This window comes from Oryctolagus cuniculus, chromosome X (assembly GCF_051225735.1).
Source record: "Oryctolagus cuniculus isolate XC-2025 breed Fujian yellow rabbit chromosome X, ASM5122573v1, whole genome shotgun sequence".
NCBI lineage: Eukaryota > Metazoa > Chordata > Mammalia > Lagomorpha > Leporidae > Oryctolagus > Oryctolagus cuniculus.
In genome coordinates this window covers 11234989-11261249 of record NC_142888.1, presented here as the reverse complement: position 1 = coordinate 11261249, position 26261 = coordinate 11234989, and the positions used below count along the sequence as shown (strand labels likewise).

Here is a 26261-nt window from a genome sequence, read left to right as displayed (position 1 = left end):
CCATGAGAGTATTTCAGGCATGGAAAGCCAAGACACCCTGGCAAAAGATCTCTGTGAGTGAGATCTCAGGGGAAAGAACAGGTCTTCAAAGAAGGAGATACCTTTCTCTGAAGGGAGGAGAGAACCTCCACTTTGACTATGACCTTGTCTAAACAAGATAAGAATCGGAGAACTCAGAGGGCTTCCATAGCCTTGGAAACTCATGACTGGAGCATAGGGAGATTACTGATGCCATAGACAGGAGTGTCAATTGGTAAAGTCAACAACAGGAGTCACTGTGCACTTACTCCTCATGTAGGATCTCTGTCCTTAATGTGCTGTGCATTGAGATTTAATGCTATAACGAGTACTCAAACAATATATTTCACTTTGTGTTTCTATGGGGGTGCAAACTGTTGAAATCTTTACTTAATGCATACTAAACTGATCTTCTGTAAAAAAAAAAAAAAAGAAAGAAAGAAACTATCAACTCCCAACTTGACTCTCACTGGGATTAAACATGACAATAGGTCTGATCTGATTTCATCATCATTAAAAAAAATCATTTATTATTTTTCACTTTATGTTTCTGTGTGGGAGCAAACTGTTGAAATCCTTACTTAATGTATACTAAGCTGATCTTCTGTATATTAAGATAATCGAAAATGAATCTTGATGTGAATGGAAGGGGAGAGGGAGCGGGAAAGGGGAGGGTTGTGGGTGGGAGGGAAGCTATGGGGGGGAAGCCATTGTAATCCATTATTCGTACTTTGGAAACTTATATTCATTAAATAAATAAAATAAATAAAAAAAATAATAATAAACCATTTGATGTAGAGACTACTCTTCATGAAATAGACCAAAAAAAAAAAAAAAAAAGAAATCTACCAACAACAGATGCTGGCGAGGATGTGGGGAAAAAGGGACACTAACCCACTGTTGGTGGGAATGCAAACTGGTCAAGCCACTATGGAAGTCAGTCTGGAGATTCCTCAGAAACCTAAAGATAACCCTACCGTTTGACCCAGCCATCCCACTCCTTGGGATTTACCCAAAGGAGTTTAAATTGACAAACAAAAAAGCGGTCTGCACCCTAATGTTTATTGCAGCACAATCCACAATAGCTAAGACCTGGAACCAACCTAAATGCCCATCAACGGTAGACTGGATAAAGAAATTATGGGATATGTACTCTTTAGAATACTATACCGCAGTAAGAAACAATGAAATCCAGTCATTTGCAACATAATGGAGGAATCTGGAACACATCATGCTGAGTGAAATAAGCCAGTCCCAAAGGGACAAATACCATATGTTCTCCCTGATTGGTGACAACTGACTGAACACCAAAAAGGAAACCTGTTGAAGTGAAATGGACACTATGGGAAACGGTGACTTGATCAGCATAGCCCTGACGGTTAATGAACAACTTAATACATTATCCCTCTTAGTAGTTTTTCTGTCTGTTCTACTTAATATGACTGGTTTAATTCTGTAATTAATACACAGTTATTCTTAAGTGTTGAAATTTAACTGAAATGTGATCCCTGTTAAACATAAGAGTAGGAATAAGAGAGGGAAGAGATGTACAATTTGGGACATGCTCAAGCTGACTTGTCCCAAATGGTAGAGTTAGAAACATGCCAGGGGACTCCAATTTAATCCCATCAAGGTGGAATGTACCAATGCCATCTCACTAGTCCAAGTGATCAATTTCAGTTCACAATTGATCATAATGAAAGGGCTAAGAGTCAAAGGGAGCACATAAACAAGTCTAGTACCTGCTAATACTAACCGATAGAATAAATAAAGGGGAGAGTGATCCAACATGGGAAGCGAGATACTCAGCAGACACATAGAATGGCAGATGTCCTAAACAGCACTCTGGCCTCAGAATCAGCCCTAAAGGCATTCCGATCTGGCTGAAAAGCCCATGAGAGTATTTCAGGCATGGAAAGCCAAGACACTCTGGCAAAAAAAAAAAAAAAAAAAAAAAAAAAAAAAAAAAAAAAAAAAAAAAAAAAAAACAAACAAACAAACCAACAACCCTAAATGAAAGATCTCTGTGAGTGAGATTCCAGTGGAAAGAACAGGTCTTCAAAGAAGGAGGTACCTTTCTCTGAAGGGAGGAGAGAACCTCCACTTTGACTATGACCTTGTCTAAACAAGATAAGAGTCAGAGAACTCAAGGGGCTTCCATAGCCTTGGAAACTCATGACTAGTGCATAGGGAGATTACTGATGCCATAAACAGGAGTGTCAATTTATAAAGTCAACAACAGGAGTCACTGTGCACTTACTCCTCATGTAGGATCTCTGTCCTTAATGTGCTGTACATTGAGACTTAATGCTATAATGAGTACTCAAACAGTATATTTCGCTTTGTGTTTCTATGGGGGTGCAAACTGTTGAAATCTTTACTTAATGTATACTAAACTGATCTTCTGTAAAAAAAAAAAAAGAAGAAATTATCAATTCCCAACTTGACTCTCACTGGGATTAAACATGACATTAGGTCTGATCTGATTTCATCATCATTTAAAAAATCATCTATTATTTTTCACTTTCTGTTTGTGTGGGAGCAAACTGTTGAAATCTTTACTTAATGTATATCTTCTGTATATAAAGAGAATCGAAAATGAATCCTCATGTGAATGGAAGGGGAGAGGGAGTGGGAAAGGGGAGGGATGCGGGTGGGAGAGATGATATGGGGGGGAAGCCATTGTAATCCATAAGCCGTACTTTGGAAATTTATATTCATTAAATAAAAATTAAATAAAAGCACTTTACAGATTTAGTGTGATACCAAGGACATTCTTCTCAGAGTAAAGATTATGCTGAAATTCATATGGAAACACAGGAGATCCCAAATAGCTAAAACAACAAAAACAAAGCCAGAAGCATCACAATACCAAATTTCAAGACATACTACAGGGCATTCATAATGACAATAGCCTGGTACAGGTACCAAAACAGATGGAAAAGAAACCCAAGAGTCCGGCACTATGGGGTAGTGGAGTAGAGCTGCTGCCTTCAGTGTTGGCATTCCACATGATTGCTGGTTCCAATGCCAGCTCTCTGATCCATCTCTCTGCTATGGCCTGGGAAAGCAGAAGATGGCCCAAGTCCTTGGGCCCCTGCACCCAATTGGGAGACCAGGAAGAAGCTCCAGTCTACTGGCTTCTGAATAGGCCAGCTCCAGCTTTTGTAGCCACTGGGAAGTGAACCAGTAGATCAAAGATTCCCCATGCCCTTTCTGCCTCTGCAACTCTCCCTTTCAAATAAATAAACCTTTTTAAAAAACTTTTTAAAAAAGAATAGAAACTCCAGAAATCAACCGATGCACATACAACCAACTTATATTTGACAAAGCAGCTAAAATCAATCCCTGGAGCAAGAACAGTTTCTTCAACAAATGATGCTGGGAAAACAGAATCTCTTCAGGCCAAAGTATGCAGCAAGATCCTTACCTTACACCTTACACAAAAATCCACTCAAAATGGATCAAAGACCTAAATCTACAACCCAATAACATCAAATTACCAGAGAACATTGGGAGAAACTCTGCAAAATATTAGCATGGGAAAAGACCCCAGAAGCACAAGCAATCAATGTCAAAATTGACAAATGGGATTACATCAAGCTGAAAAAGCTTCTGCACTGTAAAACAAACACTTGAAAAAGTGAAAAGGTTATCAACAGAATGGGAGAACTTATTTGCAAGCTATGCAACTGATAAAGGATTAATAACCACAATCTATAAGGAGCTCAAGAAGCTCAACAAAAACAAAATAAACAACCAAGAAATGGCCAAGAACTTGAACAGGCATTTTTCGAAGGAGGAAATTCAAATGGCCAGGAGACACATGAAAAAATGCTGAGAATCATGAGCCATCAGGGAAATGCAAATCAAACATCACCCCTACTAGAATGTCTTTCACACAGAAATCAACAAACAACAAATGCTGGCGAGGATGTGAGGAAAATGTATCCTAATCCACTACTGGTGGGAATGTAAACTGATAAAGACACTATGGAAGACAGTATAGACATCTCAGAAATCTAAATATAGACCTACCATATGATCCAGCTATCCCACTTCTGGGAATTTATCCAAGGGAGATGAAATCAGCATATGGAACTGTTATCTGTATCCTCATGTTTATTGCAGCTCAAATCACAATAGCGAAGATATGCAATCAACTCAAATGCCATCAACTAAAGACTAGATAAGGAATTTATGAAATGTGTGCAACACAGAATACTACACAGCTTTAAAAAACCTGAAATCTGGTCATTTGCAACAAAATGGATGAAGCTGGAAAACATCATACTGGGGCTGGCACTGTGGCATAGCAGGTAAAGCTGCCACCTGCAATGCCATCATCCCTTATGGGCGCTGGTTCAAGTTCCAGCAACTCCACTTCTGATCCATCTCTCTGCTATGGCTTGGAAAAGCAGTGAAAGATGGCCCAAGTCCTTGGGTCCCTGCACCCGCATGGGAGACCCAGAAGAAGCCCCTGGCTCCTGGCTTTGGATCAGCACAGCTCCAGCCACTGCAGCCAACTGGGGAGTGAACCAGCAGATGGAAGACCTCTCTCCCTCTAAGCCTTTCTTTCTCTGTGTAACTCTTTCAAAAAAATAAATAAATTTTTTTAAAAAAAATCACACAGTTAGTGAAATAAGCTAGTTCCAAGTGATAAATACCATATGTTTTCACTGATCCATGGTAACAAATAGAGTACCTAAAAGGTAATCTATAGAAGTGAAACTGACACTTTGAGATGCGATGACTTTGAAGAGTCCTTGTCTTTACTGTTGAGGTAGTTTTTTTTTCCATACTATTTGTTGAACTCTTAGCATAGGGTTGAACTTATGTATATAAAGTTAATTAAAAATAAATCTGAGTAAAAAATAAGAATGAGAATAGGGGAGGGAAGAGGAAGAAGACTAGGATCGCAGTTGTGAGGGTGGGTAAGGTGAGAAGAATCACTATATTACTAAACTTGTATTTATGAAACGAATGAAGTTTCTATACCTTAAATAAAAGGTTTATGGGTTAAAAAAAGGGAAAAGAAAACTCAAAGAATAAAATGCACATTGGTCTTTTTTTATATTTTTTTTTAACCAGGCAGAGTTAGACAGTGAGAGAGAGACAGAGAGAGAGGCAGAGAGAAAGGGCTCCCTTCCATTGGTTCACTCCCCTATTGGCTGCTACAGCCGGTGCTGCGCTGATCCAGAGCCAGGAGCCGGGTACTTCCTCCTGGTCTCCCATGAGGGTACAGGGACCAAAGCACTTGGGCCATCCTCCTCTGCCCTCCCGGGCCAAAGCAGAGAGCTGGACTGGAAGAGGAGCAAGTGGGACTAGCACCCAGCACCCCGGGTGCCAGCGCCACAGGCGGAGGATTAGCAAGTGAGCCACGGCGCCAGCCAGCACATTGGTCTTTTCTTAGGAAACAAGATGTGAGTATTCAGTCTATCCAATTAAGAAATGTATTGACATGAAAAAACATAGTAAAAGAACTGGTGGTAAAAGGCCTGCTTAAATATGTTTCAAATCTAGGCAACTGTTACCAAGTAGAATAAAACAAATTTAAATCTCTGCAGTCCAAAAATAATATTAAGAGGAAGAGGGGAAGTAGAAGAATGAAAATGGGTATGTCTTAATTTTCCATTTCTGGAATCTATTACTGTTTACAACTAAAGTACACACACACACACACACACACACACACTCTAAGGTATAGCTATCTAGCTATACACATAAGCTTAGTTTTCAATTTTCTTTTGTGTTAACATAAAAGGGATCATCATGTAATTTAGAAAATAATTTTTGGTGAAGAAACATTGATTTATATTCTAACAGGTCCTTCACATCTATTTCAATGTACGTTAATTTTGTTGAATTTGAGTTCAATTTAAATTTTAATAAAATAGCTTGTGAACTACAATTCTATTTTTAAAGTATTTTATTTCTCCTTTATGTATAGGTACAAGAGTAATATTTAGAATGATGGCTCCTAATGTCAATATCAATTGTTTTTAGACAGTGGGATCTGAAGTGGTTTCTGATACTTTGTTGCTTAAATTGTCTATAATGAGTAAATATTAATGTCAGCAAAACAAATGATATTTTTAAATACTTGTATTAACAAGTTGTACATATACTAAATTGGTTTTCAGGTCTAAGAATATTTTTGTGAGCACTTACTATGTGCCAAGTCTAATGTCAAGCCTTGGGAATAGATCATCAAAAAACAAACACAACCTTCGTCTTCACACTGCTCATCTTCTTGCAAAGGTTTGCACTTCATTCAGATCCACTTGGACCTCAGTCTCCACAGAGCACAATTCAAGATCACTTCAGAGGAGGACTTCTTTGAGCTACATTTTTGTGGAGGCCATGCAGACAGTTACCTTCAAAGGTTGCAACATGTAACTGCAGAGCATCAAAATCATTGTAATTTGCTACATGTTGCACAGGTTAATTTGGGTGCTTGAAAGAGGATAGCATCAGCAGCTAGGCACAAATTCACATATCAGTTCTAGTACTTAAGACCAGTGAGATCTTAAATGGTAATTTAATCTAAGCCTCCATTGCTTGTCTATAAAAATTGGGACACAAGCATATTATGTATAAGGATACAGTTAAGTGCAAAGTCAGTACAGCTCTTAGAACAGCATCCAAAACACAGTGGAAACTAAACTTACCTATTTTTATTGTTTTAGTTGAATTATTTCCATCAAATGCATGATTTACTGAGATAGATTTTGCCATTCCTGTTGCTTCCAGTGTTAATAATGTAGTATAAAATTCACAACAACATGTTTAAACTGTGTGAACAGATAATGAAAACACTTAAAAATAGAGAAGTCTCCCTTTTGAGGAGTTAAGTAGTAACTAAAGTAAATGAGTCCTTCAACCTTTGTGATAAATGAAACTCAATATTATCATATTGCAGATGACTAAAGGTAAATAATAAAAGGGTTTTAGTCACCAGACTACAAGGTATTGTTACAAAAGTATAGGGTCTATCTCTGATTAGCCTTGAGGCAAGGAGCTTGAAGTATTTTAATTGCTTGTTACTCTTCCTTCACCTCCTATTGATAAACTTGAAGATAAAATAGAGTAAATTTGATTTACTCAGGCAAAGAGAACAGATGTTGTATGTTATAAATTTTGCTAAAAGCCAGCACGATAAGAGAATGCATTTACATGGTTGTCTAACTATTTTCAATTTAATTTATGTGGTATAAGTAGAAACATTAGGAAAGCTATGCTTTTTTCTGCCCAGTGATGATTAAATCTGATTGATAATTCGCTAAGTTAATCACTGCAGAGACAGTGTTCTTTATGGCTTCTAATGTCCTTGTGGCAAGAAGACATCTAGGGATCCTGATAACAGAACTAGAGAACAAAGTCAAAGGATGCATAAAGTAAGTGAGAAGAAAAATTTTACAGATGAGATAATCATGGCTTAGGGTTAAAAGTCTCAACTATTAGCTCTCTGGAACAGAGAATAGCCTTACAAGTCCAGTGAACAGTCATGGGTTACGCGTGGGCTGAAGAGGAAAAGAAGCAGAAAAAGAATCAGTAAAACGGTTAGAAAAAGAAGACATTTAAAAAAATTGGTTAGTTTTTATCATAATGTGAGCTTTATAAGGGACTCTTCCGGCCCCCAGGTTGTCAGTTTGAAATGATCCTCAAAGACAGGACTGGAATCTGCATGTTCCACAGCTACAGAAACAAAGGCACTTATTCTTCCTTCCCTCAATTTAGGCCCAGACAGAACGTCTATCCTGCAGTTCTCAACAGTCAAATGGGAAAAGGTCAAAGGAATGCAATACAACAGAAGTTCTTCAACTCACACCACAAGTTTAATGTTGCAATTTTGTTCTAAAATGCTAGGAATTTTAGGAGGCCAAGGATATAATTCATGTTGCTCTCTTAGCTTAAACAGCTGAAGAAATCAAAGTTGAAGTTGAGTAAGGGGTCACACCAGGCCAATTTAGTTAGAAATGCAGATATAATCATACTGATACCAATTGCCACTTTTACATCACTTAATGTACTTCCAATCTGAGGTTAAGCTCTTTATATACATAGGAACTTTATGAAAAAATAAACAATGAGTCAGATATTACTCCTATTTTACAAATGAAAAAGCACAGGATCATAACAAGTAACTACAGGTTGCACAACTCACTTTGACCTCACAACTCCATCCCCCAAGCCCATGTTCTCCCCTGGCTAATACCTTTGAAGTCCTATGTGGCTTGAAACACTAAAAAAGAAATGTCCTAGTTCCCCTCATCCACAACTGCACTTTCCACCGGTGTGAGTCCTCTGCTGTCAACCAAGTTCCAAAATGTTAAATGGAAAATTCCAGAAGTAAACAATAAGCTTTAAATGACTTTTATTACAGAATTTAATTATACTTGTTCCACTTTTCTTGTTAATCTCTTCATAGACTGAATTATCATAAGGATATAAGAGGGTCTTCTAAAATTTATGGAAAATGTATCTTATGAAAAATATGCATGCATTTCAACATTTTTTGCATCAAGATAGATGTATCTTTCAACTACATTTTCCAAGAACTTTATGAAGTTTCCTCACCTGTATAGGAAAAATCATAATATACATAGGTTTCAGTACTATCTGAGGCAGACTGGGAGTCATGGAACATATACCCTTGTGGGTAAGAAGAGACTCCTATAAACTTCTTAAAGCAAAATTCTACAAAGGGGATTTTCTGTGTTATCTATTTTTATTCCTTTTGGGCCCAGGAATCTCAGCTTGTATAGTCTGTTAGCTCCTCCCAATGTAAGTGAAAGTGAATTTTTGTAACAATTTCTAGCGAACTTGATAAAGCAGTCCTTTTTTTTATTATTTTTTGACAGGCAGAGTGGACAGTGAGAGAGAGAGACAGAGAGAAAGGTCTTCCTTTGCTGTTGGTTCACCCTCCAATGGCCACCGCAGCCGGCGCGCTGCGGCCGGCGCACCACGCTGATCCCATGGCAGGAGCCAGGTGCTTCTCCTGGTCTCCCATGCGGGTGCAGGGCCCAAGCACTTGGGCCATCCTCCACTGCACTCCCTGGCCACAGCAGAGAGCTGGCCTGGAAGAGGGGCAACCGGGACAGAATCCGGCGCCCCAACCAGGACTAGAACCCGGTGTGCCAGTGCCACAAGGCAGAGGATTAGCCTAGTGAGCCACGGCGCTGGCAGTCCTTTGTTGATAATAACAAAAAGACTGGTTCCCCCACTGTGGAATCAAAGAGTTGATCAACAGCTAATCAAGCAAAATAATCTAACAAATCACCAATGGAATTGTTATGCTTCTTATTTACCCTTCCAGTCTTCCCACACCATTAGTAAGTAGAGGTGAAAAATTGTGTCTGCTTTGATACTGTTTATCTTTATCTTCCTGTGTTCCCCAGGTTCTGAGATTCCCCTTCTGTGTGATTTAGACACTCCTGTCACCAGGTGAGTCCTCACTGGGCTAAGATTTTACACCACGTGGACCTGCGGTAATAATTGCTCATGGCCACAAGCTTTTCCTGGAATTGCATAAAGATCACTTGAAGTACTGAATTTTTACAAAGGCGTACCTTCACCATGCTCTACAGAAACTTCTGTCACTACAAATTTCAAAATAGTAATAATGAGAAATTAAAAGGCCAAAGGAGGAGAAAGAAAAGAGCAGACTAGAGGGCAAAAAGAAGAAAGAGGTTAAAGTTAGCAGAGAAATACAAACAGCAAGAGTACATTCGAGTGAAAGGTGATCCTATTAGCAAGTTTAACTCGAAAGTCATCTGTGCACCAGGTCGGTGCCCCTGCTACCCTTCCTGCTTTCAGGATGCCAGGATCATCCCAAGAGCCTAAGTGGATCTTCAAGTCCAACAACTGAGTCTAAAGTCATAGCAGCATGGCACTTTAGACCTCTGTTATGTAGAGCCTGACTATAACATTCCTAAGAAAAGTATGAAATTGGAAGCATTTAAATCCCAATTTAGAGCAAGATCTGTATACTGCAATTGAATGTTACACAGTATATACATGTATAGAAACATCACATGGTATCCCATAAAAATGAACAACTTTTTCAAATAAATAAAAAAAAATATTAAAGGAGGGGGCACTGTGGCATAGTGTGTTAAGCTGCAGCCTGCAGTGCTGGCATCCCATATGGGTGCCAATTTGAGTCCCAGCTGCTCTACTTCTGATCCAGCTCCCTAATGCACCTGGGAAAGCAGAAGACAGCCTAAATGTTTGAGCTCCTGCACCCACTTGGGAGACACAGATTAAACTACTAAATTCCGCCTGGCCCAGCTATGGTTGGTGTAGTCACTGGGGAGTGAGCCAGCAGGTGGAAGATTGATTCTCTTTCTCTGCCTCTGCCTTTGCCTCTACCTCTCCGTAACTCTTTCAAATGAATAAAAATAAATCTTTTTTAAAAGGTACAAAATGGTAAAACTATTATGAAGAACAATTTGGAATTATCTATCATAATTGCAAATAAGTTTTCCTTCTAGTCTAGAAATCCCACTGCCAAGAATTCATTCTGTAAGTATACTTGTAATTAGAAGTAACCTCTGTACAGGGATATTATAGCATTATCTGTAGTATCAAAAGTTGGAAACAAATCAAGTGTACAACAAGGTGATGCTGATTAAATAAACTATGGTGCATTCACAAAATAAATGGCCAAGCAATCAGGAAGTTCCCCACATATTCAGAAATGTTTCCAGAATATATTATACAGTACTATATAGTACACTACCATATATAAGACAGAGAACAAAGAAGAATGCAATCCTATCTGTATAAATATTAAATACTTAAGAAATGAAGACAAGTGGTTACCCGTGGAGGTCAAGGGTGAAGACCAGAGAGGACAGGGACAAGGATGGGAACATGCCTGCTGAATGTACACTTTGATATTGTTCTGACGTTTGAACCATGGGAATATGTAAAAAATTAAATGAATATTTACTATTTGAATGTCATGAAAGATTACTCGGCCTTATTTTCAATAATCTTTAATTAGTTTACTGAAAATCATTTATTACATTTTACTTAATTCTCAAAAAGTCTTAAATTTCTGGAAGAAATCACATTTCAGGGGTTCCCTAGCATGGTGGTTAAATTCTCAGCTCTTTCCTTCTCCACAAGTTGACCCCAAAGCATTTACCCACTTCATTCCAGAAAGTATACCAGATGTTAATGAGCGGTAGGAAGTCACACAGAGGGCAAGAACAAAGCATTAGAAGCTTCGATGAGGAAATCAAGCCAAGGTCAGGTAGAGAAGAAAGCATCTAAAAGAAGAGATCTCCTTAGCTGAACAAAATTGTGTTAGGACAGAATGAGTCCAGGTACCTAAGTGTTTGTGACATAAGCCCACAGATTCAACAATACCAACAACCAGAAAGTATTAACACTATATCCTCTGTATTGGAGCAGTCTTAGCTCTTTCACTCAGGAGAGGAGATCTTACAACTAACAGACTGTGCAGATGAGTTCAGTATTTGCAGATTGAGACATTGGTTCTCAATTCACTTCCTCCTGTACCTACACCCTTTGCCAAGTTACTCAACAGTTCCTCTCAGAAGAGTCACAGTAAAATTCCCTGTGTCATTAATGCTGGCTTTGGCCATAAGACTTAATTTAGTCAATGTAATAGAGAGAGTAGTGACTGCGTCAGTTAAAATTTTAGACATTAACAGGAACTGCAGATTTCAGCTTGCCCCTCATTTCTGCCATATCCTTAGGAACACACCTCAACTAAGCTGATGGTCCAAGAAAGATGACAGACCTGTGGAAACCTCCATCCAACTTACAGTCTGAGTCAAGCCCAGGAAAGTCAAGCCTAGAGCAGCAGCCCCACTGCCACCCAATCTACAGATAGGCCAGCAACTATCAACTATTGTTGTTTTAAGCCAGTGATATTTGAAGCAATGTGTTGTGCAGCATCATTCTGGCAACAACTGACTGATATATCTGATTAAGCTAGTTTAAGAAAAAGGTATAAAATCAACATTTGTACATTTATTATGACAGCTGAAAAAATTTACCCAAATTTTTGCTGATACCTTAAATTGTTTTTAGAAAGAACAAAGTATTTTATTTCACAATTTAAAATGAATGTCTTAAAATATGAATATTATTTGGCGATAACTGCAATGGGCTAAATTGTACTTCTCCCATTCATATGTTGAAGTACTAACACCTAGTACCACAGAATGCTACTCTATTTGGAAATGGGGCCTTTCAAGAGGCAATTTTTACCTCTCCCTTAGGGTTGCTAGATAAAATACAGGACATCCAGCTAAATTAAATTTCCTAAAAACAACTAGTATCTTTTAAAATATGAATATATCCCTAGTATTGCAGGGGACATTCTTTCACTAACAAGTACTTATTTTGTATCTGAAAATCAGATTTCATTCTGCATTCTGTATTTCTACTCTCCCATTCACTCTTGCCCAACATTGAATCCATAATAACAGACAATGATGGGTGGTTTCAGGCAATAATTGGTGAGAAAGGGAGGAGGGAGGCAGAAGATTAGGGATATCTCTAAATGTATATTTCTCATCAACAAATGAATAAACAAAATGTGATACATGTGAGGAGACTTCAAAAAGTTTGTAGAAAATGGATTTTAAAATAAATTAGTTTTCATAATATGCATTTTCAATTAACTTTTAAAGACTCTCATACATACAATGGAACTTAATTCAGCCTCATAAAGGAGTGAAATCCTGCAAGCATAGATGGACCTTTAAGACACTATGCTAACTGAAATAAGTAAGATACAAAATGACAAACTATCATATGGTTCCATTTACATGAGATCCCAAGAACAGGCAAATTCATGGAGAGTTAGCAGGGCTGTGGGTGGGGATGAATGAAGCGTTTAATGGATACAGAGTTTCTATTTTGGAGGACAAAAATTTCTAGAAATGGATTGTTGTAATGGTTGCCCAATGCTGTAAATATATTTAATGCCACTGAGTTATACACTTTAAACAGTACAATTTTATGAATATTTTATCACCAAATATATCCATTTCTAGAACCCCTTTTATGTATATTTTATCATAAAATATGTACATTTTTAGAACCACTGTCACTGGATGGAATAATTTTTCTGAAGCCAGTCAGCAATTAATTAGTAGGGACATATACCAGTTGAGGGTTACTGTGATTTTTTTAAATCATTTATATGTAGGTAGATATAACTAGATGGTAAGTGCTTGCTGCAGTCACGCTTCTTTATAAACTCCCCAGTGCTATACACATAGTAGCTGCTGAAAATTACTTAATGCTTTTGGAATAAATTCATTTTTATTCAGTGCAAACTATCTTATGGTAGGAGTTTTCTATCAATTTTTTACAATTCCTGATTACTTCTACATGGCTCTTTAGAACCAAGTTTTACTATTTGAACAAATTCTAAGACATTACATTAGTTTTATGAAGTCTACATCAGGCACAAATTCCCAAACTCTTGTTAGACTTCTTCCTGCTATACCAATGGTAGGTCTACAGAGTAATAAATAATTTATACATCAAATATTTAGAAAATCAATGTTTAACACCCATATCACATATTGGAGTTCCTAGAATCAAGTCCTGGCTCCACTTCTGGTTCCAGCTTCCTGTTAATGTATACCCAGGGAAGCAGCAGGTGATGGCTCAAGTGGTTGCATCCCTGCCACCCATTTGGGAGACCTAAATTGAGGTCTAGACTCTTGGTTTTGGCCTGGCCCAGTCCTGGTTGTTGTGGACATTTGCAGAATGAACCAACAGATGGAAGATACAGATCTCTTTCTCAGCCCCCACCCCTTTAGAAAAAAAAATAAATTTTTTGCAGTTCAGTTAAATATTTTCTCACTCTTTTGCAAATCTGACATTGGATGAAGGGCTATAATAAAACACCAATGGAATGAAATTAAGCTATTTTATGTCATCTTAGATATGATAACAGTATCTCCTAAGACAAACAGTAGAAATATCACTTATAAGAATGAATTATCTAAGTGGATTTACAAGTGGAAAAACACAAGATAAATTTGTCAGAAGATTTTGTTTTAGCACTAACAAAGTAGATACCCACTTATTTATCAGTTTCCTGGTGCATAAAAAGGACACAAAAATATCTGCCCCAACTACCTCACAAGGTTGTGTTCAGAGTCAAATGAGACAGCCATCTTGTGCATACTCTTGAAACCTGTAAATCACACTGACATTAGCATAAGAGTGAAACTGAACTTATCCCAAGCACAGACAAGGAGCTGAGCCATCAACAAAACTTACACATTCAAAAGCCCAACATTACATTTAATCCTTAGTAAACTCCATTCCTATTTCACTGAATGTATTAGATTCTAGGTCAACAATTAACAAGATGGTAAATAGGACCATATGTCAGGACCAATTCCCAAGGCTTGAAAAAAAATCATTCAAAATAAACAACATTTGGTTTGGGAGTACCTGAAGAAAGTGTTTGACATATTCAACAAATAAAAGTACATAAATTTCTACAGATAAAGTAAAAACTGTTTTTTTAAAAAAGTGTGAAATAATGAAGTCATCAAACAAGTTGTAGACAAGTTAGTATCTTGTGTACTACATAGTATTCCAAGTACAGAAAGCTAGCATCTATTCAGATCTTTCTCCTTCATAGAATTTTGATATCATGATAAAGGTCATGTTCATTAGAAGCCTGAATGTTCCAGTTGGAAATAATTCCTGCTGAGTCAAAAATCTCCAGTGGGTCCTAACATAACTGTATTGCCTTGGCCTCATCAATGTTTCATTTTCGCCAGCTCAGATGAGGGCCTCCCTCCCTCAACAGTGACTTTCAAGGATATAATCAATCAAGAGGCTGCTCTTTTTTGAGAACATGGAATGGGGAAGCAAGGACAGAGCCAGTAGGAAAAGGACTGCAGGATACAAAGTTAATCTTGAAAAGTAAAGTGACTGCTCTACTAAGGAAGCACAATATATCATCCAGGGAATTTGGAAATTATTTGTTTGCCCTGAAAGAGAAATAAAGAGAATTGAACACCAAAATTTTGATGTTCTTAGGGATTCTCTAAAGTGGTTACAAAACTCAATTATTTTACATCAAATTTATCAAGGTTAAAACACTTAGATTTTGAAGGTTTGTGCTTGAAATTGTTATTGTTGAGACCAGACTTGAAATTAGATATATTCAGAAAACTAAACAGAAAAATAACAGCACTAATTGGGCTGACCCTCTTGCATCCAGAAAGTTTAGATATATGTTTGACAGGTAATTAAATGCAATATTCTAAAATGGGAGTGAAATCAACAGAGAAACCCTGAGGAATACCAATGGCAGAGTAGCTCTTGCTTTTCTTACCTTTACTGGACTCCCTCACAATGTTTTCCACTACAGCACCACTGGATGGATATTTGAGCCACTGTCAGAATGACAAACCTCCCCTTAGGAGTAATCCATGTTTTGTGTGGTTAGAGAGGCAAATTGGTGCTGGGCAAACTATGGGCTTTAATGTTTGGTAGACACAGACCCAAGATCTGGTTTTGTTACTTACCAGCTCATGATGCTGTGTTAGTTAATCCTTCCAAGCTTCAGTTTTTCCTCTATAAAATGGGAACAATAATATCTACCTCGCCAGACTGTTGGGAGAAAAGAAAATTTTATAAAACGGATACAGCTCACTATAGTCCTGAAACATAGCATATTCACAGTTCGTTGAATAGTATGGAGTGTAAGAATATCAACCTCAGAAGCTATCCTTGAAAGAGAACATCATATTTGTAATAATAGCTACTATTTTCCTGAAAACTTCTACTGAGACTATTCATGGTGCTAACAGCTTTCAACATAGATCTAACTTTGCTCTTAGCACTCAGACCCAACCACAAGCAGGCTGAATGCAGGTCAGCCTTCTCTTTTAAAAATGTGATAATGGTATCAAACATTGAAGATTTTGATTGGGTAAGTCCAAGAATTTCCCACCTGCTGTGATTCTCACTGGCTGAGTGAACACAATAAAACAATAAACTGGTTGACCTACAAAACTCATTTTGCAGCAAAAAGAATGGACATTTCAGTAAAAGAATATCATCTTTCAATGGGATAGGAAAGTTTTTTTAATCACATTATTTGCTTTTGTATTATTGTACTTCTTTAGGGCTACTACAAATATAATTTATAAATAAAATAAAAAAGGAATTCCTATGTAACATTTAAGGGCTTGAAAATTATGAGGTTTTTTAACTCTAAAAATCCTCATAGAAATCAATGTATATTAAAAGGAAAGCCTCAAAATTTAATTGAGAGAAATGCAGAAAAATTCAGAGACTGGGTATGCATTATAGTCGAATGAATAGGTCTGCTTGGGTTTAACAACAATAAAAAAAAAAACATGGCCTATTTGCAGTGATTTCCTTCAGTTTGAGCATGGACAAATTTTCTCTCCACTAAGAATGGGTTCTTTTATTCTCAGTTTCATTCAAGTAATAGTGGACTCAACTTTTCCTTAGTGTTGTGGGGTGCCATGCTGTGGAAATGGCTTCAAATAATGAGCACTGGGGGGTGACTGAAAGGCTGCTCATGTTTACATTGGCACACAGGCACAAACAAAAGCTCCAGCACACCAGAAGCATTCTGTTCATCTGCTGATTTTCTCCAATACGGTTCCTGCCGAGACACAATAACAAGGGAAAATAACAAAAAGTCAGCTAAAAGATCCGTTAGGGATGGTGAGCAACGTCTTTTTAAAATAAGACTATAATATGTTTGTATAGTGCTGAAATTCACCCATACTGGTCAAAATAATTCACGAAGATGAAGTTTTACGTCTATTGAAAAATATTACCTCAGGGAACTCTACTGATGCATGCCAAATAATAGAGTCTAAGGGTGTCAGGCAGTCTGAAGACGCTGATTATTTGAGTCACCTCTTCTTATTCACCACCCTACTCAAGTGTATCACTGCAAACAGCCAGTAGTGTGTCATTGGACAGAGACGGCCTCAATGCACAATGGACATACTACATAGTGCAAAGGAGTAATTTTATGACCTGTGAACTTCACCACTCTCTCCCCTTTTTAATGAAACAATAACAAGTTTCAATTAATTTATGAGACTTCTTATCAGAAGACTGAAGTGAATACCATGTATCTGATTGACCTTCCCATCCAAAAGAACATTAATTTTGTATGAATATTTCTAAGAGATTAAATTCCCATAAACTATAGAAAAAGAGAAGGGAGTGATCTCATCTGGGATTCCCCTAATTAGTTGTAATGGTCTGTATGTCTATAAATAGCCTTGAATAAGAGCCTCAACATCAGTTAATATAACATAAGGCGTACTATATCATATAGCGATTTGTTTTGATATGTTAATAATGAACCAACAGCATTCCTTGCATCCATGGTGCTGGTAGATACATTACAACAAGAGATCTAGGCATAGGAAAATGGCTGGCCTTCACCTTCAAACTGTCAGGAGATGGAATGTAAGTGAAAGCAACACAAAAAGCCACATAATGAATTTAATAACCCTCAAATAGCTTGGTCTCTGCTGGATGCCACTGGCCTCCCTCTAAACATCCTATTCACGCCACTCACAATACCCGTAGCATCACTTTTACTAACAATTTCCAATTTGCCCTGACTCTTTGGACCAATTCTACCATCTAATTACTGGAATTCAGAGTTGGAACAAAGGTAAGTTGATGGCTCAAAATAGGATTTTTTATTTATATATAAGTTCTTCCTCTACCACACGACTCACCTATTCCTAGTGCCTAAACCCTATTCTCCTTTGTTTATTTTTTATCAGGTGGAAGAAAGGTTAATGATATACAGAAAGGTTGAGAATAGAAATTCAGTAACAATTGGGGATTCATAGGACCAAATACCAGAACCTGTTTCATCATTTACCAAAGACATGAAGATTGGAAATGACTTGAAAATAAATGTCAGTGAGACCATTTTGGAGAATAGTCTTTATCTGATCTTAGATGACAGAATTTCAATTCAAACGCTCCTATATGTGCAACATAAATGAAATGACTAATCGTGGTAAATCGCAAGGGACAGAAATTAATATAAGAGGCACAAACAAATAAATCAGATGTTAGAATTTCACAATTAAAAATCCAGGGACTATCTAGCTTCAGGACTGAGTTGAATAAGGGCTCAAACAATGTCTTTAAGTTTCCATCTCTCTTTATCTATCTGTTTTGAGCTCTGTTTTTCTCAGGTTTTTTTCCAGTTCAACTGTTTCATTAGGAGGAAAAGAGCCATTTTCTCAATATTTCCATTAAAAACACCCAGCTGTGAGTTCCACTGGTCAGGACAAGCCACATCCCCTTGTAGTTAAGTGAAGTGTGGGGGAGGCATATTGGCCCCACCAAAAATTTCATGCTCTAAGAGTTTTCCAAAGGAAAATTGAAGTGCTAATACCCCAGCAGAGAAGAACTGACATAGGGCAGAGCAAAGCAAATATATCTACCACAGAGGAGCTATATGCTTAGGGATGAAAAGTCAACTACATAGATGCAATTTGGTTAGCATAACATAACTTGCTAATTGCCCACCTCCAACAGTGTCCATTTTCTTTCTTTTTGGAATAGTCTCCTCAAGTTTTATCTGATGCACAGTCACCCTTACAGCTAGGTGTAGCTGCTTGACCAAGTTTGGGCTGATGGGTTGTGAGAGAAAGTCTTAACGTGCAACTTTAAGATCATCTCAGAGATGAAAATGTTTCTGGAAACGTCTTTCTCTCTTCTTGATTTCTGAGAATAATCACAACTACAAGTGCAACCTTGGACCAACATCTAGAAGCAACATATTCAAGATGGCAAAGACAACCCACTGGCTTGGGTCACTGATTGGCTGAGTGGAACAGAAATGTTTGCTCAAGCTATACTATTCATCTACTTTTGGACTTGTGAGACAGAAATAAGCACCTTATATATTTATATTGTATGTCTTGATTAAGCCTCTGTATTTTGGATTTTTATGGCTGTTGTTTAATTTATAAATAATTAATACATTAGAAGATTCATTATGGGGGCCAGCGCTGTGGCATAGCAGGTAAATTGCCACCTACAGTGCTAGCATCCCATATGAGTGCTGGTTCGAGTCCTGGATGCTCCACTTCTGAGCCAGCTCTCTGCTGTGGCCTGGGAAAGCAGTAGAAGATGGCCCAAGTCCTTGGGTCCCTGCACTCACGTGGCAGATGCAGAGGAGGCTCCTGGCTCCTGCCTGCGGCCATCTAGGGAGTGAACCAGTGGATGGAAGACCTCTTTCTCTGCCTCTATCTCCCTGTAACTCTGCCTTTCAAATAAATAAATAAATCTTTTTTAAAAAGCTCATTATAGAAAAATTTTACAGAAAAATAACCAAAAGTATTATTAAATAATAGATCCATAAGGGTTTATGAGTATATGCTAGTGTGTGTGTATATATACACACATATAATTTATACTATTATATACAACCACAAAATTGAGACACCTAATATAGATAAAAATAAAATATCTTTCTAATGCTGCATCCTTATACAAGTAAATGTATAATACTTATCTCTGGTAGAATTGGATATTATTTTTACACTTTTATCCCTGCTTGTCATTATTTTCTAAGTTTTCTAATAGTAACAAACATTTAAAACAGATGTAATTATATTTTTAAAAGGAAAAAATGACTTTTCCAAGGTAATTCTATTGAGGAAATCAAGATACACTTAATACTCAATGAGAAATGACATAGCAATGGTCAAGGGCCAACTACATAATTTCAGATACTGCAATAGATTGTAAAAATGGCCACAAGTTCTTTCCATTTATGCATATATGACCCTTTTACAATGTGACTTTGCAGCTCCTCCCTTCAAGAAAAAGCAATCTATTCCTCCTCCACTTGAAATCTAAGGTTTGCCACGTGACTTCCTTTTGGAAAGTACTAGTACTTCAGAACTAGCTTGTTCTTGTTGTTCGTGGAAACCTTGAAAACAAAAACCTAAGAGCAAGTCTAGGCTAAACTGCTGGATGATCATTTGTGCCCATGTCACCCCTGCTGCCTGTCGCTCCCCCTCTTCGTGGAGGAGCAACACAGGACCCTGCGCTGTTCTTTCGTCTGCTCGGCCCTCCCCGGGTTTGCTGCTGGTTCTTCCCGGGTTGGCTACTATCCCTTCCACCTCCGTGGAAGGGCAGTTCCCCCTGGCCGCATTCCCCACTTCCGCAGGGGAGCGGCACACCGCCGGCCGGCTTTCTCGGGGGCTGCACGGGTTCCCTTAGATGTTCCCCATAGATGTTCCCCGGTGCATGCCGTCTCTCTCCTCCTTTATAGTCCTCCTCCGCCAATCCTAACTCGGCCGCCCACACGCCGAGTACGCTGCTCTCCAATCAGGAGCAAGTCCTACAGTTAATTGGTTGAACTGGAGGCAGCTGTGTAGAAGCTGTTTATTCCTCTCCCAGCGCCATATTGTGGGAGAGCAGATGCATAGAATAAGTCCTAATTCGAGTAACTTAGTCTAGTCCGGATTGCTCCCCACAGATCCCCCTTTCTTTTTATTTTTTAGTGTTGATACGCGCCTGTCTTCGGTGTCCCGCGGCACACACTCTGCTCTACTTGCTAGAGTTGCCACAGGCTCTTACAAGTCCTATCAATCAGGAAAACCGAATCCGGGTCCTCTCTTCGCCATGTTGTGAGGAGGTTTTTAGGCGCTGATGCGTGCCTGTGTTCGGTGCCCTGCAGCGCATGCTCTGCTCTGCCTGCAGGGGACTTACAAGACCTATCAGGCAAACCGAATCCAAGCCTTCTCATTGCCTTATTGTGGGGGAGACTTATTAGTGTTGGTTCGTGCCTATCTTCGGTGACCTGCAGCTCATACTCTGGTCGAGCTTTGCTGGCGCTTACCGCCTTAAATCAGGCAGACCGAATCCAAACCTTCTAATTGCGGTATTGTGGGGAATCCTTACTGATGTTAATTCGTGCCTGTCTTCGGTGACCTGCGGCGCATAAGCTGCTAGCTGCCCGCAGGTGCTCATCGCCTCACTTGATTAGGCAGACCGAATCCAAGCTCTCACATTGCAGTGTTGTAGGGAGGCCTTTTTATTTCTCTATTTCTCTATCTCCGGGCATTCCTATTTCTCCCATTTTACTTCTATCTTCCAGCATTCCTATTTCTCTCATCTTACTTCTAAGCTTCTGTTTCTCTTATCCCCGCAGCTTCCCGGCGCCTCGCCCTGCCGGCAGCTTCACGGCTCCGCGCAGCTTCCCGGCGCCTCGCCCCGCCCCGAGGCTGCTTCTCGGCGCCTCGCCGGCTCTGAGCCGCTTCAGCCTCTCTCATCTGCGCGGCTCGGCTTTGCGCGGCTTGGCTTCGCGCGCTCCGCGGTCTCCACGCCCTTCGCGTCTGCACCACGGCCTACGCCAGCCCCGTTCCCTATCTATTCACGCCCCGTGCTCTCTCTGCACGCGGCGGCTTCCGCGAGTAACACAGCGTAGCTTGCGTCTCCACCACTAGCATTCAATCCAAGTTCCCCGGGCTAGCCTGGCGAATTCAACCCAGCGTACGTCTCCGCCCCACGATTTGGCTTCCCGTCCTTTGCTCCCCGGGCTAATCAGACGGATCCCAATCTGGCTTACGTCTCAGCTTCTGGTTTCAACTTTTCGCCCCCTATTCCCGGGCTAACTTGAGAATCCCAAAGTGGCTTTCGTGTCCGCCTTGGCCTGCCCCCCGCGGCTTCAATTTCCCTAACATTTTTCTCTACCCGGTATGTTTCCCCAAGCTTTCCTCCAACGATATTCCTCCCTCATTTCTCCTGGCCTCTCCCCACAGTCCGCATCCGAGTCTGTTTGTTCTAGCTTTCACTTTCGCTTTCGACCTTAAAGATTTCTCCCAGCTTCCCCCCGTAGTCCGTATCCGAGTCTATGCCTAGGCTTTCAATAGCTTCTTCCGGCACCCTTTTCGGCCGGCTTTTCCCTAGGCTGTTTGCTAGTCTCTCTCTTCGATATTTTCCCAATTCTTCCCGTTTCTTCCCTCCTAAGTTTGCTATCCGTCCTAGGTTTCCTAACCGAGCTAGGTTTCCTATCCGTCCTAGGTTTTCTATCCGAGTCAGGTTTCTTATCCGAGTCACGGCACCATTATGTCGCTCCCCCTCTTCGTGGAGGAGCAACACAGGACCCTGCGCTGTTCTTTCGTCTGCTCGGCCCTCCCCGGGTTTGCTGCTGGTTCTTCCCGGGTTGGCTACTATCCCTTCCACCTCCGTGGAAGGGCAGTTCCCCCTGGCCACATTCCCCACTTCCGCAGGGGAGCGGCACACCGCCGGCCGGCTTTCTCGGGGGCTGCACAGGTTCCCTTAGATGTTCCCCATAGATGTTCCCCGGTGCATGCCGTCTCTCTCCTCCTTTATAGTCCTCCTCCGCCAATCCTAACTCGGCCGCCCACACGCCGAGTACACTGCTCTCCAATCAGGAGCAAGTCCTACAGTTAATTGGTTGAACTGGAGGCAGCTGTGCGGAAGCTGTTTACTTCTCTCCCAGCGCCATATTGTGGGAGAGCAGATGCATAGAATAAGTCCTAATTCGAGTAACTTAGTCTAGTCCGGATTGCTCCCCACAGCTGCCCTGTGACAGAAATGAGACCCCACAAAAGCCCATAGCCCTGGTCATGCTGGCCGAGACCAGAAGCGCCCCTCAGATGACTCACAGAAGGACGAAACATAATCCCATTGATTCAAGCCACTAAGTTTTTATGTGATTGTTATGCACCCTGTTAAATATAGAATGCCTTCTAACTTACTCATATTAAACAGTAAAGTACATGTTGCATGGATTTTATTGGAAAAAAATTAACAATGTAGCAGTGTACATAACACTATTTGAATTCATTTGGCCTAAAGCAGAGGAAAGGAATGACTAAAGCAGGTAATTATAAATTGAATGCAATACATAATAACAACAACAAACAAGGTATTTTTAAAAGCAACAAGGTTCAAAACATTTGGACTAACATCTAAAGCTTCCATTTAAATCAGATAACAGTCTTAATTTTTAACAGTTGAACAGCATGTCTAAGAGAATATCTCTGCATAAGTCTGTATCTACTCATATGTATTGCAAAGCAATTATCCACTAGCTACACAAGTATTTTAATGTATAGAGAGCAAATATGCTTCTAATGCTAAAATAAACGATTAATGTGGTTTATTAAAGCAAAAAAAGCTACAAGTTCAAGTAGCATTGTACAACATTTTCAAAATTCTCAGGAGAAATGTAATGGGAAGGGGAATCACAGATGCTTTAACTTGGAAAGGAATTTAGAATTCATATGATTCATATACCTTTCTTCGTAGCTGATGAAACTGAGACTGCCAAAGGTAAATTGGTTTCCTATGTTTTATATAACCTCTAACAACTCCAAAAAATGCTTCAATGGCTTGTGAAGGCTCCTCGAGTCTAACCTCAAATCATAGGGCAATTTCAGCAGCTCAAGGACAATGGGTTTAGGAATTTTGAATCAGAACACTGCCTGATGCTTAGTAAGAGCTCAACATATGAAAATCACAAGTAGCTTGTGTGTGTAATGAGTTCAGTTAGTCTGAGGCGCTCTCCATAACTACTGGCACAGTTCCAAAAATAGCACCCTTGTACTCTCCCACCAAAACACTGAAAAATACAAAATACAGAACACAGAAAATATAATAAATGCAGAAAAAACCTAGAGTAGACACAATTTTGAAAGCAGAGTGAACAGATGCATTCTCATTGACAGAGATAACAAGAACTTGGTTAAAACCTTGTAATTTTTTTTGCTACTCGAGCCTGTTGAAAATATGCAAAGCTGAAATAAAAATTCTTTAGAATTGCATTAAATTTAGGGCCATAAACCAACCACCTCAAAGCTTAAAACAATTTATTGGTTCACACAAGTCCGCAGGTTGAATGGGCAGTTCTGCCAATCTCTCCAGGACTTGCTCATGCAACTGTATTTGATTGATAGGTCAGCTGGGTGCTAGGCTCAGCTGGGACAGGTGGCATGGCTGAACCTACATCTAAGATTTCATGGAATTGTGGTCCCAGAGCAAATCTTAAAGAGGACAAAGGCTCTGGAACTCCCATACCACATTCTTCCAGTCAAATCAAAGTACATGGCCAACCCAGACTCAAGGGGTGGGGCAGCAGACTACATTTTCCAATGAAGTGAATTGCAAAATGTTATAGCCATGCTTTTCAAAATCACCACAAGCAGTTCTGATCAAGGTTAATACAGCTACTGTTTTGACATTAACATCTAACGAAAAATAATACAGCTGAAATGAAAACTCCCTAGAATTGCACACCTAAATATTGTACTTGCTCCAAACTCCAATTTTTCTACAGTAGATGCACTGAGAGACTAAAGAGGCACACTGCCTTATTGTGGTTTGTCAAACTCATTAGTAAGCTTCCTCAATAAGATGCTGCATTAGGAATTATACTGAATAGCATCACCAATACACAATGCCCTAACAGGAAATGCTAGAGTTTTTTCCATCTAAATGGACTTAAGATTTGCATGTTAAGTAAATGTACCAACAGAAATATGGGAGATTAAAGCATATTTAGGTGAAGACTTTTTAAAACATGAGCCACAGGGAGAAACCTTAGATGAAAAGATTGACAGATTTGCACATATGCAAATTTAAGACTCCTGTGTGACATAAATATATGTTAAACAAATTATTTAAAAAACATTTATTTACTAAATGTCATGAACCACACTAAGTCTTTTATGTGTTTTTAATTCATTTGATCCCTCCAGTAATCCTATGCCATTAGGTGAGCAAGGCACAGAAGTTACAGAAGATACCAAAGTCAGCCAGTAAGTGGAACTGCCAATATCTAAATTGAAGCAGTTTGGGCTCCAGTGCCTAAGACTCTAAATCACTAAGCTCTATAGAAAACTGGGAAAACATGAGCAAAATATATGTAACAGAGGCTTACTATCATTGACATTGTAAGAATTCTTGCAAATAAAAGAGAAACCAAAGAAAACATTTTCCGTAGACAAGGCCTATGAACAGACAACTCACAAAAGGGAAATGTCAATGATGTATAAAATCTGAAAAATGGTAATCCTTACTAGGATTCATAAGAATTTTAATGAGATACCATTTGACTCCTGGACAATTTCTTAAAGTCAAAAAGAATTATAATATCCATGGATATTATCTCCTTGCTTGTAGGAAGGTAAATTGATAAAATATTCCTGGAAGATTGAAAATACACACACATACACACACATGCCATTCAAGTATGCCTATAGTTTCATCCATGAATTTTACTTCTAGTAACCATCCCATAGAAATAACCAGACAAGTCCATGAAATGCAGGTTATAGATTACTATAGCATATTCATAATATTTATTAAAATACAGAAAAATGGAAGACTGATTAAGTATGCTAGGGTTCACCTAGAAATGGAATACTCTAGCTTTTAGAAACAAGGATACAGGAGCAGGTATTTGACACAGCAGTTAACACCTGCTTGAAACATCCACATCCCTTATCAGAGTGCCTGGGTTCAAGTCCTGCACCTACTCGTGAGTCCAGTTTCCTGTTAATGTGTACCTGGGAGTCAGCAAGTGATGGCTCAAGTACTTGGATTGCTGTCATTCACATGAGAGACCTAAATTGGCTTGCCACCTCTTGGCTTTGGCTTTGTACAGTGCTAGCTGTTGCAGACATTTGGGGAGTGTGAACCAATAGAAAAAACATCTCTTTCTCCCTCTCTCCCTCTCCCTCCTTCCCTCCCTTTCTCTTCCCCCTCTCAACCTTCCAAATAAACATATTTTAAATAAATAAAATGAAAACAATGATGCATATTTCTTTTTACTGACATATAAAGAGGATCATGAGATAGTGTTAAGGAAAATAGCCGATTTACTTAACTATATAAAGAGTATGATCCTACTTTTGTATGTGTATAGACTACGTGTTTTCTTTGGGTCACATAGTTTCTTTATGCCTTTATAACATTATACTCTAGTTCCTAAATTACTTTTCATATATTTATTATTTCTGTAATCACAAAAAAGCCAATCACCTTATTTCCAAAAGTTTAGAGAATCAAAATTCCTTGTAAGCTCTGAAATGTTTCCATTTAGAAAAACCTACAAGAAAGAAGATTTTTCTATTCCCCATCTCAGAGAACATCTATGTGACTGAACTTGCTAAAACATGGCGAGAACATGTGATGTCGCACAGTAAGGGCTACTTGAT

At 39.1% G+C, this 26261-nt stretch overlaps 1 long non-coding RNA gene across 4 annotated transcripts in view; it reads right to left on the bottom strand.

Moving 5' to 3' along the window:
- Positions 1-26261, bottom strand: part of LOC149119555 (uncharacterized) — a 227875-nt gene that overhangs the window by 88657 nt on the left and 112957 nt on the right. For 3 of the 4 annotated variants that reach the window (XR_016227738.1, XR_016227736.1, XR_016227739.1), the window contains 2 exons: positions 16512-16678; positions 15567-15651 (listed from right to left, as the gene is read on the bottom strand). This is a non-coding gene — a long non-coding RNA (uncharacterized LOC149119555). Of the gene's footprint in view, positions 1-13982; positions 14216-15566; positions 15652-16511; positions 16679-26261 lie in introns of those variants that run through there. The other variant, XR_016227737.1, reaches the window with a different exon arrangement.